A 22,118-nucleotide genomic window follows, 5' to 3' on the forward strand; every position below is an offset into this window, starting at 1 on the left:
GATTTTTAATTAATTAATTAATTAATTAATTAATTAATTAATTAATTAAAATTTGTTTACTGGGGTAGAGCACTGATCACAAGTGACCAAGTTCAGTCTCTGCAAGGGAATAGAAAAAAGTCAGATTTACGCTTCAACAGGGATATCAAGAATATAATGAAAATGTAAAGAGAATATACAATGTCAATATATATTATTTTACAATAAATCAACACAATCGCATTCAGAAAGTGTGTGATAATTTTATCTGTGTGTTTTGTCTAAGTGAAAATGATCAGATAGATAAGTGGAGTGAAGGATGTTAAACAAAATTTGTGAGTAGTTTGAAGAAATCATGTTAAGCAAACGATTATGTGATTGACAGTTGTATATTGGTACAACGGAATGTGACATATGAGGGACAATAAGAGTGATACTAGTAGGAGAGAGATTGATGTGGCTGAGGTTAGGTGATATGTTAAATGAGAGGCAGTGACATTTGGCTGATTACAGGAAATAGGTCTTTATTTGTCTCCTAAACTTATGGTAAGATGAGCTGTCCTGTATTTATGGGGGAGTACTTTCCAAGAGTTTTGGACTTAGTATAGAGAAGCAATGATCTGTTAAATTTTGGAAGGTTATAATAAGAGGACAGCTGGGTTGTGATTTCTGAGATTGTAACAAGAAAGTTGTCTAAGTAGTTTATCAGCTAGGAGAGAGAAGGGCTGATTGACTAAGAGTCTGAATAGTTAAGAACCTATGACAAGCTCAACCTTTTGTTGAACAGGAAGCCATGCTGTTTTTCTCAGTGTTTTGCAGTGGTGTTCATTTATTGTATTAGTCGTTGTTTGAATTAGTATAGAATGTGTTTCTTGATGCTGAGGCTATGAATGGTGGCCGTAGTCAAGGTGGGTGACTAGAATGTCTTTGCCTATTGTTGTTATGGAGATTTTTATTTAGAAAGGAGGATATTTTAATGGCCCATAATAGAAGAAAGTTAACATTTTCCTTGTGTATTTGAGGTAAAGAGAGAAGTTTAGGGAGGGGCCAAGGTATATTTAAAAGAAGTAATATTTCTTATGGGGATGTTAATGTGGCCATACACATGTAAAGAGTTTTGTGTTTTTTAAAGTTTCTGTTTGGTGCTAAAAATTACAAATTTGGTCTTGTCTCAGTTGAGAAGGAGGCTTTTATTGGACATCCAGTGGAGTAGGGCTAGAAAAACACCTTACAGGTCTGTCTAGAGGTTGAGTACCGAGTTGTTTGTGAAAAATAGTAGCATGTCATCTGCATAGAGTAGGAGGGGAACATGAGCTAGGTTAAGTGTACATTTATTTACAAAGATGGAGAATATTAAAAGAGCATGTATGGCTCCATGTAGTATTCTATTTTGATGACTGACTAATTTGGAAATCAAGGTATGAGTTTTGATGAAGAAATGGTGATTGATGAGGTAGTTTTGAAACCAAGGTAAGGAATTGGGACTTAAGCCTATTTGTAGTAAGTGATGGTGAAGGTTGTTGTGGTTAGTGACACCAAAGGCTTTTATAAGGTTAATAAATATGGCACCAGTGCGCTGTCATCTGTCCATAGCTTGTAGCATTTCATCAGTTAGGGACCAAAGGGTTGTGAGTTTACTCCAACTGGACCAGAGCCTGTGTTATTTATGGAAAAGGAGGTTATAGGTATTGGGTGAGTTGAATATAAATTATTTTACAAGCAGTTTGCCTAGAGTGGGAAGGAAAGAGATTGGCCTGTATTGTGAAGTATCGGTGGAGTTAGATTACTTTCAGATTGTGCTAATAACAACTATTTTCCATATATCTGTTATGATACTTTGTGTTAGGCAAAGATTGAAGAAGTGTTGCAGGAATATTCTGAGGACATCCCTGCAGTGGTATGCTAACCAGTGAGGCCATCTGTACCTGGTGAACTATCATTTTTTATTTGATACAGAAATGATTTTAAGTCTCTATATTGATTTATTTAAGGCAAAACTGTGGAATGCAGAAATGTGGTTCTGGGGGAGATGGTGGGCAATGTGAGTGTTAAGTGGTAGGTAGGTTGAAGAATTCAGAGAGGATGTCAGTGGGAGGGAATGTTGCTGATGGTGAGTTGTTTTGAATATCTCTTTCTGTGAGTTGATTTCTTCTTTCCAGAACTGTTTTAGTGATTTTAGCTAAGAATGTTTTAATTTTTTTTCATAAGATGACTGCTGTGTCATTGTACTGCTTGTTCTGTGAGGTTTCTGAGTCATATATTGTATCCTATTGGTAGGGGAGGCATTGCTGTTTAATGCATGCCATGTATCATCTCTAATTTTTAAAACAGGTTTCAGTTCAGGAGTTAAACAATTATATCTTTTTGGTTTGTAGATTTGCGAAATTATAAGGAAGGATGTGTCCTGGAGGGATTTGAGTGTACTGGTCATAGCTTCTATGACAAGGTTATGGTTGTTTAGAGGTATTATGAAAGACCAGTCTGTGTTGAAGAGGGCTTCTTTAAGTTTTTTGATGTTTGAGTCTTTCATAGGCCTGGATGAGCTTAATTTGGGGAGGGGGTGTTGTGTGGGTATGTATTTTAAAGCTTATTTGTACAATGGTCTCTGACAGAATAAGGATGGATGATACTGTCTGAGATTAGACTGGGAGTGTCAGTGATAATTACAGCTATAGTGACAAGTATACATCTCAACCACTAAGCACAAGAAATAAGGATGAAGCCAAATATACAGGCCCAATATCAGGGACAGATTTTAAATATTGTTCTTATAAACCTAGGCAAAAATCTGAACATTCTGTGAAAATCTGGACAGTTGAGAAGTATGCTGACCAGGTTAGGTCACATGGGCTGTTACAGTAATTGTTTAAGGTTGAAGCAGAGCAGAATTTCACCAATCTCATGCTGAATGGAGTAAAGCATATTAAAGTTGAAGTTACCTAAGAGGACACAGTTGCTTTTCTTTCTAAGTGGTTGCAATTTCTTGAATTAGTGTTTAGAATTTACTCAGTCTGGAACAAGGAGAGAGATAGGCTACTGACAGGAGCATGTTTTTTTTGTGTGTTTGTTTTCTAGTAATTTGTAAATGGAGCCAGTTAGGACAGTGGCAAAGGATATGTCAGCTTGGGTAGGAACTGGTTGCTTTAATGAGTTTTTATAGAGTAGGAGGTTTCCACCACTATTGCTTGAGCTATAATCTAAAATGTAATTATAAACACTTGCACATCTGATCCTGGACATTCCTGAGTATGTTAGTTATTTTTATATTTATCTCAGGTGTGGCCATTTGATATATATATATATATATATATAGATATATATATATATATATATATATATATATATATATATATATATATATATACAGGTCCTGGACTTGGTCTAAGTGCTTGTTTGTCAATATATGCAGCTGGTCGACAGGTATGTGACATCAACAATCCCTGGGTAGGGGAATATTCCATTCCCATTGGAGTATGCGATCTTGGAGTTAGTTTGTATATGGCAAGGTGCAGGGGAGCTTGCCCCCTTCAAAACACTATATCTGTGTGTGTGTGTGCGTGTGCGTGCGTGCGTGTGTGTGTGTGTGTGTGTGTGTGTGTGTGTGTGTGTGTGTGTGTGTGTGTGTGTGTGTGTGTGTCTGCCTGTGGGTTAAAATTGGGTCTTTCTGGATGCATGTACAGTGTCAACTTTCAGTTTGTTGACCTTTTGCTGTTGGCATTTCTGCGGTCAACATATAGGGTACTTGACTAAAGTGAGTAATCCCATATAAATATATATATCCTCTTGTGATATTGTGTGACAAATAACTTGCTTTTTGCTTTGATACACCAATTTAGTTTGGCATTTATATAACTTCTAAATACAAAAATATGCATTCTTGGTCAAGTTATACTGTTGGGTTGCACATCATCATGGTCAGTGTACTCCTTGACACTGTTGGATATTTTCCCTGGCTAGCATAAGTCTTACATTTTTGCCTTCTAATATGTGACAAGTGAAATGAATCAAAATACATCAAGACCTAGTTCTGTGAGTAAGCCTGTGATGTAAGGTTTGATGCGTCCTGTGTCTGAACAGTTATCTGTGTAGCAGATACTGCAAAGTAATGGCTTATCAGTACCTCATCAGCAAAGTCTACAGGTCTTTTTCCTGTTCCTCTTCAGTGATGTCAAAGAGATTTTCTATTTTCTTTCTGGTACAGTTTTTAGTATTTTATATATGCTTCAAATTAGATCTGCTTCATTTATTAAGTGAAACTTTTTTTTTTCAAGATTCTTTAATTACCAGTAACCAGGGAATTTAAATGATTAGGTATTTCTGTTACCACAGCTTTTAATTATTTCTGTTTCATAGAAATAGTTAAGTAGCTGTTTAGGCTTTGTGTCAGTTTTGTTCTTGCTGTTGATAATGTTTGATTTTAGAAGGGTTATTCTTTATTGGTAATTATTGTTGTAGGTTGGACTTACCACAGTAGGTAGGTCTTAGTACATTTAAATAGTCTGATAACCTTTTCCCATGGCTCAGCCTTTTATGTACTCCTATGGGTTCTCTGTTTAGCTTTACTTGTTGTGGATGATCTCACACTCCCTGAACCCCTTCACCTAAAAGGAACAAGAGGTAAAGCATACACCCAGCCTAGAGACCCATAGTTATACTACCACATCAAGAAAACCAATTGGCAAGATAGGTACCTAACATAAAATAGCTTCCATTTCTGGACAGTTTCCCTTACAAATCAAGTAGTGTAATACCCTGACAACCTTTACAAATGATAAGTAGAGAAAGACCTGCTTAACAGTGATCCTATTAATTTCTCCCCAATACTGGATGATAAGTTTAAGTTTCTCAGCAGTCACCTTGGCAGAAGGTTACTAATAATTTATGAATATATGAACTATGAGTCATAGTCTCAGAGAAATAAAAATTAATTTTTCTGATTTTGTTGCACTCATTATTTTGAATTCTCTTCAACAGATTTTTATTTTACTCTGGTCTGTTGAATAAGTAGGTAACTAAAGTTCTTTTTATTCACCAAAGGATATATAAAATAGTGCAACCTATAATTAATTAACAGGCATTCTGTTTCCTGTAATTCACTTACAGAACAGTATGTTAAAGTGATTAAAATGTTGGGTTGTTTACTTCGAGAACAAGGTATAAATTTCACCAGCTTCTGCTTGAAGCTGTGTGACCCTAAGCAAGTCCATGTCACTCTAAGTCCTTACACTCCTTAACTCCCTTGAAGAAGGAATATTAAGGAACACCTGGCTTTAAATGATTTGAGTTACATTTAATATTCACAAATAGATTCATTTATGAAATTATAGTTAAAGCTGTAGAGTACCAGATTTCATGAGTTTGATTTGGATTCTCATGACAGTATACTTCAAAACTCTTTACAGATCTTTCTTCTTCATCAGTGTTATTTATGCTGAATTATATTATGTCTATCTCTTAGAGTCTTTATCTCTAGTGCTGGCTTTCCCTCACTCCTCATATATCTTGACAAGTTGCTCCAGAAATATAACACTGTCCCTGAAAGCAAACACTTAGCTTTAATTGGCATGTGGCCAAAGATTTTGGAATTATACAGCTAACTACCATCCCACTTCTCTTCTAGTTAAATAGCTGATTTGTATTTCATGGCATTTGCATGGATTTATGTCCCCCTTCAAGCATGCAGGTGGCTATACAGAAAATTGTCCTTACTCTCAACTCGTACAGAAAGTGACACAGCTAGTGTCCTATCTTTTCGTCCTCCAGTGTCTACTCTCCAAATTCAGGACGCTAACAGGTAGAGAGCCCACCTGTGATCAAATGCAATGATAAAGAAAACCATCCTATTCCTTTTATTTTTCATTACTTTCTTTCAACTGAATAGCCAAATGGCTGTCTAAAAGAATCAAAAGTAGTAATGGTAGATGAATGACACTCAAGAGCTGAACCAAATCCATATCCTCAGAGCTCTAGGGTCTCATCTTGGTTTCAACCCTGACCTCTGCTCACTGTTTTGGTGGAGTTTTGTATGTTCTGCATGGGTCTGTGTGAGCTTTTCTGGGTACTCCAGTTTCTCACTTTAAAAAACATGATAGTTGAATGTTTATCCTACAAAATGTGTATATATATATATATATATATATATATATATATATATATATATATATATATATATATATATATATATATATATATATATATATATATATATATATATATATATATATATATATACATATACATATATATATATATATATATATATATATATATATATATATATAAAGGGGAGAGAGGGAGAGATTGGGGGATTGATTTATCCATACCCTTGTGACTTGGACCATAGTTAAAAACATTGAAAAAGGACTAGTTCACATACCCAGTTAACAATAAATAAATTAACGCAGCAAAATAGAAGTCACCAGTAGACTACCACAGGGACCAGTGCATAAGCCCATTATTCCAGTACAAATGAGAATCATCCTCAGATCTGCCAGGGTGAGAAACTGCACAGGAAGTCATCATCTGGGCAGACATCTGGAACATTTGTGCTCTCACCAACATCCTGGCAATTGAGAAAATATTTTGTATTATGGCTCTAACTCCTTCTCCTGGTGGTGATTCGCACACTTGCTTCACTGCAGGGCCAACCAATGTTCCACCTCATCCACACATGGGGGTTCCCTTACAGGGGGGCTAGAAGCTACAGTCACTGACTTGGGTAGCCACAGTGTACATCCTCCATAAACTGGCCCCCTGCTTCAGTTTATATAACTACCAAGGAAGCACCTCAATTTCTTCCTGGATAGTAGCCTCCCATCCTCTCCGCCAGAACTGTTGGTCATCCTGGTCTCTGATTGAGCTCAGGTTTCCTGAGCAATGGTCAGGGCTGTATCCCCCTATTCTATCTGGCTGGCAGACAGAAAATATTGAAATATTTCTTGTCTAAAACGGAAGGGCATTTTACCTTTTTAGTGTCTCCTTCTTTACAAGGCCCACAACTGTGAATAATCCTACAAAAAATAGACGTAGTAACCTTAGTGATTTCACATTTGCTTATTCACATGGCATTTTCAGTAGGATCTAAAAATGTTGGTACTTAAATACAGGAAATAAGGTAAAAAGGAGAGATGGTAACAATCTGAGCAAAAATATTTTATAAAGTCAATATTAAACCTTGCCTTGTTTTCAATCATAAAAAAGCTTTGACAGCTGTCAGTATTTCAACTGCAAACTTCTTTATAATACCAGCTCCCTCATATTGTAACCTGTTGCTGTTACAAACATTTTGTGGATTGTGAAATTATCTAATTTACTGTCTGAACACTTTTACTACTACATATCATGAGCTAGCAAGAGTTGGGAATATAAAATGAATATGCCAGAAATTTCTGGAAAATACATTGAAAATTGTCAGAATCATGGGTCTGTCTTCAGGTTCACAGCTGCTGCCTTGTATCTTTGGCAGTCATTCGCGTTTTTGTTCTCAGCTCTATAATATGCCCACAACTCTTCTTATCACCTATAAATGTGAATGTTTTCATTTTTGCAGGCATTCAAAACTTGTCTTAAGAAGCCTGAAGGGACATATTCCATTTGGTGTGTGTGAAAGTACTTTCCAACCGAGATTTGTTAAGTTCCACCACTTCATTTCAGGACAAAGTAAAATCCCTTGCAAATGTATCTCCTACACAATGACACAGACTTGATTTTTTCATTGTCTTGTGCTCCTAATTCTTTCAAAGTTAATAATGTCAGTGTTTCTGTGACTAGTGATTTTGGGATTACTAAGCAAAGAGACCTTTTGTTTTTAACACAGATGGAACACTGATTTTGATCTTTATTAACATACTCATTTACAGTTTATTCAGCTATGCAGAAACTAACCCTTTTCGTCTGGACAAAGCACACATTCATTTAACTTCCATCCTATAGCACACAGGGAGAAGAACTGTGAGATGGGAAAAAGCAGCCATAACTCAGGCTTGTAAACATTAATCCCGTCCTGCCTTCAGGATTAATTTATTATTTTATCTGACTTTTAGGTTTAGAAGGGAAAAGCTATCATTTTACAGTCTGAGGTGCAGCCTACAATGATTTTAAAAGCTTCACAGTGTATGTGTCAGTACCATATGTGTCTAAGTCATTTGAGTGTCACCAAAGATTTTTCAAAGGCACAGAACAGAGGAAGTTAAATATAATAGTGAAATAAATATAAGTTCATAAGAGTAAAACATAAATAGACAGTGACGGAAAGCATTCTCTTTCTAAACCAAAACATAATTTCTCTACTATCAGGATACATTTTATGCATTCTTAATTCCAATACCGCTCTTTTTTTCTTCACTCCCTTTTGTTGTACATATAATAATTTATTTAATTTCAGCACTGATTTGCCAGTATCTTCTTTCTAAGTAGGTTGCTCCATATAGTTGTCAGTCCCCTAAAAAAAGCATTTCCTTACTACTATATTAAATTTCAACAGGGATGCAGTAAGAGATAAGCTAATGTGGTGCCCCTGTTCATACTTCACCAATAAACTCGCACACACATACACATGCAAATGTTTTTTTATCCATAGCATATAGATCATAAGTGTGTGATGAAAAGTGTAAAACATACTAAAATTCTCACAAAATAAGTATTTAGCAACAAAATTAGTAACATGACAAGTATAAGTGACTTTGGCCACAGCTACCATCGCTGCTGGATCTTTGTGCCATTTTTTATATTATTTTATTTCTCCACCTAGAAGTAACATATTTGATATGCTAAGCTTTATTACAGTACTCAAGAAAAAGTGATCTTCCCACCAAAAGGTGTCTAATTGTTTAGGTAGTTTGCCAAAACAAGGCTTGAAAATTACAAAATTTTACCCCTTAGAAATGTCTATAACATGATTTGCATTGTGTGTGTCAGTGTCTATGTATTTCACCCCACAAGACCAATAACATGATCTATTAATCATGAGGATCCCATTCCTAAAATTCACCACACCACTTCTTTGCAGCTGTCAATAAATTAAGCATTTATGTTACATCTACCGTCTCCCACCACTGCTCTAGCATATAAATAACAAAGTCCTTTAACGTTTAATATGTTATTGTATGATACAAAAGCACTTTTGAAGCAGAAGTGGAATTTTATCTGAAGACGTCTTGAAACAAAAATGCGGTGATTCAGTTAAAGCATTAATTTTCTTTGCTGGCCTTTTCATAAATTGCTTACTTTACACTGGACACACTGCTTCACAAGTGCTTTTGTATTTTACTGGTTTCCCTTTTGGGGTTGCACTTGTTTCTTGTTATTATGTTGTATGAAGTACAGCACTGAAACTGCCCACCTCAGAACTACATTCCCTGAGTCTAAACTCATCAGATAATGTGAGCTCCTTAATTGGAATTAAGTTAGATATCACCTTACTTATAATATACACAAAGATGAGGCAACACTACTTTTCTCTGTTGCACGTGCTTTCATAGACACCATAGGACATCAAACACTTCCTGCAACAGCTGCTTCACCTTGCTGTCTTGTTTGGCTGCTACCTTTATATCAGCTCATAATATTAGACCATATTTCTTTTTTACTTCATAACTATCACTAATATTCCACCAGTTCTATATCCGTTTCCTGATTTCCTCTTTACAGAATGTATCACCCTGCACTGTATTTTATGAATAACTTTCTATCGCTACTTCTTTGCTCATTCTGGACTATGTTAGTAATTGTCTAGTGCTTTCTATATCCATTCATCCAGTACTACAAAGTCACATCTGACTCCTACAGTGACACTATGAGCAGCCATCACTGTCTATGGACTTAACTAGGCAAGTAAAGAACTGCATTAGGTTTACGGGCTTTAAATTACATATCATACAGACACATACACACAAATAGACATATGCACATTAATGTGCACTCGTATATACATATACACACATACACACTCACCAAATTCACATCTATGGACAATTTAGAGTTGCAGATCTGCCTACTACATGCCTTTGAGATGTGGGAGGAAACTGGAGTAACCTGGGAAAACACATGCAAACACAAAAAGGACAAGCAGACTGCACACAGAAGGAACCACAGCCAAGAATCAAACCAGAACCCCCATACACACACACACACACACACACACACACACACACACACACACACACACACACACACACACACCCTAACTAAACATACCAACTCTGAGATCGCACTACAGTGGGGAAAAAGGCAAATCCCCGATGATGGCCCACTGTTTTTCCCCTGGGAAAAACTTTGATAAAACAATCATTTAACCAGAATAAGATTTCATTGAATTGGGTTTGACGAAGAGGTGTTCACGGAATAGTGCGTTCAAGTAACTGATAGGGACCCGGTTTCACTCTAAGGTTTTTCACAAAGATACCTTTTCAAATTCTTAACTACAGCACTTGAGTAAACACCCCTTTTATCAAAAGAAAGGTATAATAAATGGGGCAAATGATTAGGGCAGCTCAAATGAACTTGGAACATCACATATTTATTAAAGAAATTGATTTTATAAAACAGTTGTTTGCAGAAAGAGGTTACCCATTGGACTTGGTTGATCAGTTAGCCCTTGAGGTAATCAACCTTTGTAACACTAAGTTTTTACCCATTATTGGGGGTGAAGGTGAAGTTTACCCAGCTATAAACAGAATTGAAGCCTTCCCCCAGAAGGCATTTGTATACACTTTCAATTCTCATTCTAAAGATATTCCAAAGAAGAAATAGGAGCAACCTGTTTCCCTTTTTAGAAATCATGAAATGAGAAAGAAAGCTGGCAGTGATACAAGATGCAAGACGTGCACTGGCTAGCAGGTTATAACTATGTAAATGGCTCAACAGTCTACTCACATCCCAAATGCGGCCAGTCTGATTGCACTAGGAGTTTTACGGCAATGTAGCAACTGCTTATGCTTATCAACTGTTCGCTACTTCAACTGCGTTATTTATTTAATATTTGTTTACTAGGAAAGTCTGACTGGGACAGAGCCCATCTATAGCAGAGGTCTGGGGAGAAATGCTCCAGACACATGACTTTGGAATGTGGGAGGAAACCCACGTGAACACAGGGAGGACATGCAGACTCCACACAGAAGGCACTCCAACCGAGAATCAAACCGGACAACCTCTTCCTATGAAGCAACAATGCTAACTGCTACACCACTGTACCACCCAATTAACAGTACAACATGCAAAAATGGTAAACATTTAAGAAACATGAAGCCAGCTCTTTCCTCTGCAACACCAACAATCACAACACACTACTAAGCCCACAACTTATACTAAGACTATAAAGAAAAATTTGTCAAAGACTCTTAGAACACAGTACAACAATCATAACACACTACTAAGCCCATAATCTATGCTAAGGCTATAAAAAAAAGTTTGCAAAAAAACTCCTATAACACACTCTAAAATATCCTAGCCTCTAGCATGCAAGGCAACACCTAATCCTTCTCAAGTCCTATTTAGTGCAAATAGGCACAGATCCCAAAAGAGTCACAGGTAATCAGGCCTGTGGCTATAAGGTCCACTAACTCTGCTTCCACACAAGGAAATATTTTAGTCATAGGTGACTCTGTAATTAAGCATACAGAATATGCACTCAGCATATTTTACAAGACCAGGCTGACTGTAAGTTTCTTGTCTGGAGCCAGAATCCATAATGTCACAAGAGCCGTATGACCTAGTGATAAACTGTATGGGAGTGAATGGACTGAGGTACTCCATCTATTGGAACATACAGAGAGGCATGATGGAACTTACTGTACAGGAGTAAGAGACAGGAAAGATATTCCCCAGGATTCAATAAAATCTGTGTAGGCTCCATGTAGAGCCTACTTGGAATGTACCCATGCACACAGCCACAGTTCCCCCTCAGCATCATGACATGCATATTAATCCTGGTGCACTGCCAAGGGAGAACATAGTAACAGAGATATTGAATCCATATAGGCAAAAGTGTAGACGCTATCCCGTAGTTGTGGACTGTCCAGGGAATTCTTGGACAGATGTTATGTACAGGGTGAGACTTCCTGTAATGTACCCTGCTACTGTTGAAATGTGCTGTGTATTAATATTTTGTGTTTTAATTTTCTAATTTTTTCTGTTAATGTCCATTTGTGTGGCACAGCGTTTAGTACAGCAGTGCCAAGCTGTGCTTAGATATATACAGATGACACCTGCTGGACATCTAAAAATAGAAACCAGATGTAATTATTTATTTATTTATTTTTTTGCTCATTTGCGCAGCACAGCATGGACTACAGCAGAACCGAGGCGTACTTACACATATACTATTGACACCTGCCAGACATCTAAAAATAGAAACCAGATGTGATTCATTATTTATTTATGGTTATGTTTAATCTCGTTTGAGCTGCACGACATGGTACATAGCAACGCTAACAGCTAGCTTAGTAGTATATGTGCAGGCATAGTAGTTTACATACTATCCAAGTAGCTAAATGGGTAGAGTCATTCCCTAAAGCTTAGTAGGTCCTGGGTTTGAGTCCCTAGCACTCATACCATTTTTAATGTAATTTAATTTTTTTGTTTAATTTAAAAACAAAATTGTTACATTTACAAGAGCTGTGTGGTGTTAAGCACTTCTTAAACATGGTTAATAGCTACTACTGTTTGTGTGTTGCTAAGCTTCAGTAAAATCATGGTTGTATGAGTTTCCAAAATGCTCAGCTCTGCTAAGCATGTTTGAGTGATGCTAAGAAATGCAACACTTTTTTAAATGTTGCAGTATGACATGTAAGGGCAGGAAAACAGCCTATATTAAGGCCAATAGGTGGGAATTCTGCAGAATTTGTTGGAGTCTGTCTAACTGTTGGTATGCCAGGTGGTGTTGGAGAGGGTGCATGCTTTCAGGTCTAGAGATGGGATGTGCTGGAGTCCAGAGTGTTTTCTGGGCTCCTGGTATGCAATTATGAACCTAGGCTGTTGCTGGCCAGTTACTAGGGCTCAGAATGTAAGGCTGAGGCCTAGAATTGGTTGGCCATGGAACTTACCAGTGCTACTGGTATCCTCTGCACTGGTGAGCAGTGTCATCACCACTATGATGACCTGAAGCATAGAAAGAGGGGAACTTTGGACATCTGGGTCCATGAGGCCAGGGCTGGGCATGCCCCAGACATATGTAAGTATTACTGCCACTACTTTGCTAAAATACAAGCTGAATATGTGCAAAACTGGCATGCATAATGGTGTGTTTTTCTTCCAATAGCTGCAAATGACAGGGCTTGCAACATGTAGCCCCATGCCGGGTGCCTGGTCGAGATGCATTGTGAGTGCGGTAAGTACAGATATATTATGATAACTATAGTGCAATAAACAATAAAAAATTGTAGTGCAATAAATAAACAATAAAATGTGTAGTGCAATAACCAATAAACAATACCAGTAACAGTAGGCAATAAGGTGTAAAACAGGATTGTGGTGTCATAACATAATTGCAGTAGAGCTGTATGCATTGCATGCCTATTGTAATTTTGCTGCAGTTAACTGTAAAACTGCAATAACTGTAAAATGCCAAAATAATTGCTTGAAAATGTACTGCACAACCCACAGTACAGTTCAAGGCTGTCTCCAGGCCACTTTCAGTCACATAATTCTCTCTTTTCCTCCCACTCCAAGAACAAAAAGTATATGGGTGAGGTAGCCCACTTTAAGGGCAGATATCATGTGTATATTTCACAGATACATAGCAGCAATACCAATAAAGTGTAAAGCAGGATTGTGGTTTCATAACAAAATGTGTCTAAATACTTACAGTAGGGCTGTATTCTTTGCATGCTTGTTCTAATATCACTGCAGTCAACTGTAAAACTGTAATAACTGTAGAATGCAAAAGTAATTTCTTGAAAATTGTATTGCACAACCCACAGTATAGTTCAAGGCTGTCTCCAAACCACTTTCAGTCACATAATACTCTCTTTTCCTCCCACTCCAGGAACAAAACGTTTATGGGTGAGGTAGCCCACTTTATGGACAGATATCGTGTGTATAGTTAACAGATGCTTAGCAGCAATACCAATAAAGTGTAAAGCAGGTTTGTGGTTTTATAACAAAATGTGTCTTAATACTTGCAGTTGGACTGTATTCATTGCATGTATGTTTTAAGTTGCTGCAGTCAATTTATACATTATTTGCAAATGCCCCCTGCAGTCACAGCTTTTGGGTTCTACTACCATGCCTGGCAACTAAAACATATTGGTTGTCTAGTCTACTTAATGTACACAAACATACCTCTCAACTGTCACATTTTTTCATAATGTAATTACAACCGCCCAATCTGTCTGGTCCATGACTAGCAGATAAATGATTACCTGGAATGCAATGTATTATCAAATCCATTTACAGAACATATTGGTAGTCATGGACGTGCACATTATGTGAAACAGTTCCGTGTAGTTGTGTACCTGCATTTGTTACTGTTTGCCCCATACTGTCCCCATGCAAACAGCTAGAGAGGTATGTATGTGCTACATCATCTATAGCGGAATTGTATTCACTTTAATCACAACTGACACTGCACACCTGTAGAACTATGTATTTGCAGTCTTTTTAGGGATATCATCTGCGACATCACTAATGGTATGTTTTTCAGTCTCCCTCCACCTCTTATCTTCTTTAATGTATTATTGTTATTTATTATTATGATTTAATATTAATATATTTTGCTAAATTAACTGTTTTGTTGGCCTTATGGGTTATTTCTTACTGGCTTGCTGTTAACATACTTACTGTTATTTAATGTTGTGTTCCAAATAATATAATACCTTAATATGTATTTGGATTAATCAATATTATGTTCCATTATGTTAATACTAACATTGGTTTGGTTATTACTAACCTTAATTTATTGTCATAACTAATTTACTACAGAGTGTCAAGGTAGGCCAGTTCCAGGTGATTTGCTTACATTGCCTCCTCCAGCCGTGGCACCAGGCCCCATCATGTCTGGGACCCAGACTGGTGGTGCCATCTCTGCTGCCCCTGCACTACCTGTGGCATCGGGTAGTTCCATCCCATGGAACAGGGCTGGGTTCCCCTCTGGGAGTGGTGGTGGAGGGGATATTGTCACCCATAATGAACTGTCAGTTTTGGTGTGCAGAATAATGTACCATGGGTTTGGACAACACCTGCAGTGGATGGAGAGCATACTGGCCACCCTGGTGGGGCAAACTCACCCCAGAGCCCAGCCTCCACCACTACCACCCCTGGGGCAGTGATGCAGCAGTGCTGACAGTCTCATGGGTGGGGAAATGAGTCACACTTCTACCTTCTGGAGGCACATGAGACTGCAATTCCACAACACCCTCCCCATCCAAGGTGTTCACCCCCTCCTGTGTCACACACCACCCATGTCTGCTGTCTTGTCTGCCTTTTCTGTCTGCAAAAGCTTCCTCACCTACCCAACTACCTCCCCCACATGTACCTATGTCCCTTCTCCAACATTCCACTCTCACCTTAAATTAAAAAAATGGGCACCTGTCCCAAAAAAAAATATTGTCCCATACATAGCTCTCCATTTTGCACACATGTCCACTGGACACACACAATCTGGTCCAATTGGCTTGACAATACAGTTATGTTGTCCTCACCACTCTCTCTGGTGGTGAAAGTCCAAAATCATGTACAAATTCTGTCAAAGTGCACAGTTGTTGCTGTACAAGAAAAGGATAGCTATGGTTCTTTCCTACACCCTTCCTGCACAAACCTATTTGTCTTTCAGCATGTTTTTCTCCGTACTTGTACCCCATTTCACAACTTTCCTATCTCCCCATTTTTCTTTTCTTTAAAGATTTTTTGCACAATGCTGTGCAACGCACTACATCACTCAGTGTTGCTAAGCTCAGCTAAATGGAGCTATATTGATATATGTGTTTTAAATGATAATAAACACATACAAAATAAACACCTGTCCCCTATTTCGAACCCAAGATCATCATACCTATAGACCACTGCATTAATGTGCCACTCCACACAGCTGTCAATTAAAACAGGTGGTTTAAGCAAAATATAATAACTGCAAGTTGCAGTCATTAAGTGAGTTTAAGAAGAGTTGTGCATCTCGCTGCTTCATGCAAACTTGCTGAAAGAGTAATGGAAAAAAAGAGTGCACCAGTAGAAAGCCAGACAAAGAATAATGGATGTATCCATCCATACAAAGCCATTCACATAATGATGGATGTAAAAAAGTATGTCACAGCCTGTATGGGTGCACTTACATCTTGACAAATACATCCAATGTAACAGTGACTTGGTAGCTCAGTCTGTTAAATGCTGTGCAATTAGTAACTTTTGCCACACACATTCCTAGGTTCAAAACCAGTGGTGTGTAGCATTTAAGTTACATTATTGTGAAGCCAGCAATTAATGACAAAGTCATGCACTCTTTATCCACACTATGCATTCCAAATCAAATGCCTGCTTTTCACTGATGGAAGTCACAGGCCTGCAGATAGAAACACACTTCACATATCTCTATAACAACACTATAAGTGCATGAAGTGTCAGGTCATGCATTAATATGGTTCACAGAGGATTTTAACTCAGGTAATGCAAAGGAGACCCACTAATATCAGAGTTCAGCTCACAACTCTTTTATAATCACATTACAGATTAGCACAGCTGCACAACTAACATACACATATGAAGCTCCTGTTAGTAACAAAGACTGTCAGCATACATGATCCAAATGAGTACCAGACTGTAACACATGGTCTAACAGTTGCCCAAATGATTGACTTAATATTATATGTATCCCCTATGCTGCTCAAGGACACAATAAACATGTTGCCTAGTACTCTGTTACTGATACCCTTGCCTAACAAACTTACCTTAAACACATGCCTTAATTTGAGTGGAAGGGGTGCCCTCACACTGGCTCTGCCTCTGCAACAAGGCTGACACAGCTCCCACAGTTACTCTTACAGCTTGTTGTCCACCAAAGTGTTCACACTTTCTGCCTATGCCTATTGCCTGCAGCAGCTACTGCAGCCTGTAGCACACATATCTGTATGTAAAACTAGCTGCTACAGACCTACGTTCTACAATGACATAGTCTTCTTAGCCCAGTAATGTCCTGCACAATATATCAGAAAGGGCTTCTAATCTAAATGAAGGCCTTATATCTTGTTCAGTGGTTGCATGCCATTGGCTGCTGATAGTGCAAATCAGCTGTGTTGGCTGCAAATTAGCAGTTCAGTACCACAGATTGGTTAAGAGGCAAGCACATGGTAATGAGAAGCATGTTAAACAGCTAGCTATGGGGAACCAGTCTGTATGAGACTTTCTTCACACAGTAAACGGGTTGCCAAAAACTTTATATATCTGCACATATCAACATTGTATTGTACTCCATCAGGTATGTAACCTTTTTGTTTACAACATGACGAGTATGTGTGAATATACTTAGGGGGAATGAGGATTACAGCATTAAGCCTTTCTTAGAATTGTGATAATGACATGTCATGGATTTCCAGATGTGTTACACCTACAGAGGACATACTATATCAATGGTGGAATGTTTTTTGCAAATGTGGCACACTAGTCTCTTGGGACTGTCCCTTTATAGTGGTTGTAATAGCATACTACTTTTTGTTTGGCACTGTAGTTTTGACATATTATCAGGGAGGTTACCCCTAGGGGACACACTACAATGGACTCCAGTGCTGGGTTTATGATCCTACAGCAGTATCTGTCATGCCATACACAGGAGTTGCTGATGATCACTAGTATCTTAGCTGTATCCACATGCTTAGTAAGTTTGCATACTGTGGAATATGACATGTGTGATCAAGCAGTGGATACTGCCAGCCATTTTGATCTTGCTGTATCTCTACAAAGTGTACTTCCATGGATGTGATCCTGACATGTGTTTCCATTTTCTTGTCTTACAGGAAACATGTATCTTAGATGCCGTGCCCCTTTCATGGATTCTGAGAATGATATAATACTGGAAGGCCTCCAACACCATGAACTCCTACAGTCCAGAGGAAGACAAAACATGGAACAGCGGGCAGTATTGTGGGTTGACCTTGTCTGTGATCTGAATGCCATAGGTCATCACAGCAGGACATATGAGCAGGTTCAACACCGTGAAACAAACCTGCATGCAGAAGAGCAGCAGATGTAGCCAGGGATCATGGTGTCACTGGTGGAGGGCCTGCAGCAGAACAACCACTCTCTGCCACTGAGGAGTTCCTCGCAAACCTAGGGACACACAACAGCTCCCAGGGATCCATCACACCTTACATCATGGATGAGGGTGCCACAGTTTCCATGGCAGAGGAGCATGCGGGTAAGCTTAGTTTGTTCAGTATTCAGTGTGTCAAGATTTACATACTTTTATATGAGTGTCAGGTCTTTGTTCTTTGGGGGGAAGGGATTTAACTGCAGTTTGACTCTCATGATCAGATTTTGACCAACATAATTAACAAAGTAGCTAATGTAAATGTGAGATATATGGACATATTACCTTGTGGTCCAACATGCGGTGGTACTTACATTACCTCTCCTATAACTGTTCACAGGTCCATTAAGTATCGGGCAAGGCCATGGTCCTGTTCCTGTTAAGCATGACACTGTTTTGATATAGACGTAGATTTACTGCAATGTATTCCCTAAAGTGTCATCCCAGGGCTGCTGTCTGGATTGCTGTACTGTTGGCATGATTGCCAACTGCACAGATAATTTCTGACTGTATACATGCTAGAGTCATACCTATGCCTTGTAGGTGTAGCCACACTGATAGATATGACACTATTGTCAGGACATTACAGATTGTCATATGTGTCAACTGTGCAGAGTCTTCACAAATGTCAACAGTGCCTCATTGTTGCTGATGACATTGCTGTGTAAAGAGCTTTTATTTACAAGTAACAACAGCTGTTTGTGGGAAAAGTAATGTCCTCATATCCTACTATATGAGGTTGGGTTTTAAACAGGTCTGTAATAGTGACAACAGTGTATACAGCTTTACATATATTGCAACGTAGTACTGCAGAGCATAATAGTGCAGTTGTTAATGTACTGCTTTTTCCTTTCTTATCACAGGTGGCCTGGGGTGGGTTGGTATCTGTCCCCTACACAACTTGATGTCAGTGTCTCATCAGACACTGATGCTGATGGTGGCCAGAGTGAGGCACAGGTGGGGGTTTCAGGGGCTGACTCTGTCCCAGAGGTTGACATCTCTCTTCTGCTCTCATTGTCACCACACACAGTCAACATACCTACACATACCTAGTCCCTGGAGGCCACAGTTACTGGACAGTCAAAGGGTGGGGAGATTGAACAGGAAAGTGTGGCATCTATAGCTGCAGTGAGTGTAAACACTGGCCATAGCCAAGAGCTGGTGAGGTTCCATACAGGCAGATTGATAGGGGTGCTTGTAGGAGGCCTGCTGTCTGTCCACCACCCGTTGCAGGTGTCACATCACAGGTCACTCAGCGTATGTTTTGGGCCATCATGGGGGCATTTGCATGTTCTGAAAGGAACTCCAGATGTATGCTCTGGGTTATGGATGCAGCACAGTTTGACGTCCATAACTGCATCCACCGCATTGCTGACACAATGGATTGGCTCACTGATGCAGAGGAAAGAAGGTGGATTGAGAAAGATCACAGAATATCTGTCTTGGAATGCACATTGCCTGTGCTTGAACATCTGGTTGGAGTTGAGAATTGAACTAGTGGATGTAGGTCAGCAACCCCATCTGATGAGAGTCAACATGGCCATGCACAATCACACTCCCATAGTGGCAGTACATCCACCACAACAGAGGGGAGTATGGTGTCCACACCAAGACATTGTTGGCCATGGGCTCATGGTCCTGGGTTTTCCCATGGAGGTCACTGTCCCAGCAGAGAGCAGTCACCATCAGGTACTAACACCGCTTCTGACCTTGGGCATGATGGTGCCAGTGCAACTCCTGGCAGAGCCAGTTCCTGTGTTCGGGGCCAGAGACAGTGAACTGTTAGGTTCATAGGTTCATGGGTTCATAGGTTGGTACTAGGCTATCGGCCCTAGGGCCTATACAAGCTTAGTCATAATAATTCCCTGGATATTTCTTCCCACAATATTTACTTCCCTGAACCCCTGTCTAGCGGGGTGACTGACATGATCCCTGAGGTGAATTTCATATCTCCCATCCAATCATCAAGGTTCTTTTTGAAGAGGGCCAAGGAGGTGCTCTGCTTGACATGTATGGGCAGTCTGCTCCAGAGTATGGGAAGTCTCTGGGTCAGAAACCTATCCCTTCAGCATGCTTTGTTCATTGTGATGACAGGGTTTAGATCCCTGGAGCGTGTGACTCTGAGGCATTGGGATTTCTTTAAGTGGAGCATGTCCAACAGCTCAGGGTTTGACATAGCTTCATAAGTTCATAGATTAGTACTAAGCTAACTGCCCTTGCAAGCCATTTTAAGCCTAGCCAAATATCCCTTGTGAGACTCAAACCCTGCACCTTGTGTTTGTAAGGCAAACACCTTAACCATTAGTCCACCCTCCCAACCCTTATGTTAAGCAGAGATCACATCTGAGTAGACAATATGCCACAGAGTATAGCTGGAGTTTTTTTATATGGTCAGCATATGGCATCTGCTTTAGGCCTGTGATTCTTTTAGTGAGGTATTTCTGTGGTCTTTCCAACTGTTGCAGATGTCTTGTGAGGTACATACCAAATGGGGCATTATACTCTATAATGGGTCGAATGAGGGATGAGTACAGTGGGACAATAACCTCCTTTTTCCTGGATGAAAAGCCCTTAGTGATGAGGTGTGCCACATAGAAGGATTCCCTGACTGTTGTGGTTATGTGGTTATCGAAGGTGAGACCACTGTTCACCTGTGTCCCTAAGTCTCTCATCACACTTTCGGTGTTTAGTGTACTGCCACCTATGTGGTAATTCATGGGTATATGTTTTTTTCCCAAAGGGGATAATTATACATTTCTTGGCATTAAGCTTGAGCCCATGGCTCTGGCACCAATCATCTGTTTCTGTAAGGCCCTTTTGTAGAATATCCACATCATTTGGGGATTCAGTAATGGCTCCCTGTTTGCAGTCATCTACAAACTTTGTTAGCCAGAGTCCCTTAGTGCTGTCCTGTACTTCAGAGAAGTGGATGCCAAACAAGAGCGGTCCCAGGACTGAACCCTGAGGTACTCCACTTGTCATATGTCTGGAGCTGGATTTAGAGTCGGCTACTTTTAAAGTCTGGGTTCTGTCAGTAAGCCAGTTGGCAACCATCGAGTGATGTAGGGATTTATACCCAGCTTAGTAAGTTTATCTATGATTCCAGACTGGGGGACAGTGTTGAAGGCCTTGGCGAGGTACAGATAGGCTGTGTGGACTGCCTTAGTTTCGTCCACAGCTCTGGAGACTGATTCAAATAAGTCAAGTAGGTTCAGGAGACAAGATCAGCCCTTCATGAACCCAAACTGGGTGGGGCCAGTGTTTGAAGGTTGCCAATGTCTTTGTTTAAAAGTTCCATGATAATGCATTCCATGCCCTTGCAGATCAGGCTCGTCAGACTGATGGGATTGTAGTTCCTAAGATCCAAGGTGGATCCCCCCTTGTGGAGTGGGAATACTGTAGCTGTGTGCCACTCAGTGGGCACGAAGCCTGAGGTGAGGCTATGATTAAATATGACAGTTAGGTGGGGTGCCAGTTCATTTTGTAGTTCATGCAGTACACAGCCCAGGATGTTATCTGGTCCCATAGAAGCTGTATTCTTAGCTTTGGAGAGTGTGGTTTCTACCTGTGTGGCCATGATTACTGGAATTTGGCAATCTTTTGGTATTGTGATGGGGCCTTTAGGAGGTGAGAGGGGTGAATTTGGCACTAAATTGATCTGCCATGATATTGGCAATATCCTTGGGATCAGTATATTTAATGCCATTCTGTTGTAGCTCAGAGCAGATCTGAGTATTCCCATTTAGATTCTTGACATAAGTATAGAATGCCTTGTGGTTGTATTTGGAATCTTTGGCAATTTTATTTTCGTAACTAGCTTTTGAGGATTTTATGATGGATCTCAGCTTCTTACTGAGGCTGGTAAGGGAGTTTATTGCATCCTGGGATTTTCCTCTTTTCTGCAACAGTT

Source organism: Protopterus annectens, chromosome 2.part0 (assembly GCF_019279795.1).
Source record: "Protopterus annectens isolate FY-2018-M chromosome 2.part0, PAN1.0, whole genome shotgun sequence".
In the NCBI taxonomy this organism is placed as follows: Eukaryota; Metazoa; Chordata; order Ceratodontiformes; family Protopteridae; genus Protopterus; species Protopterus annectens.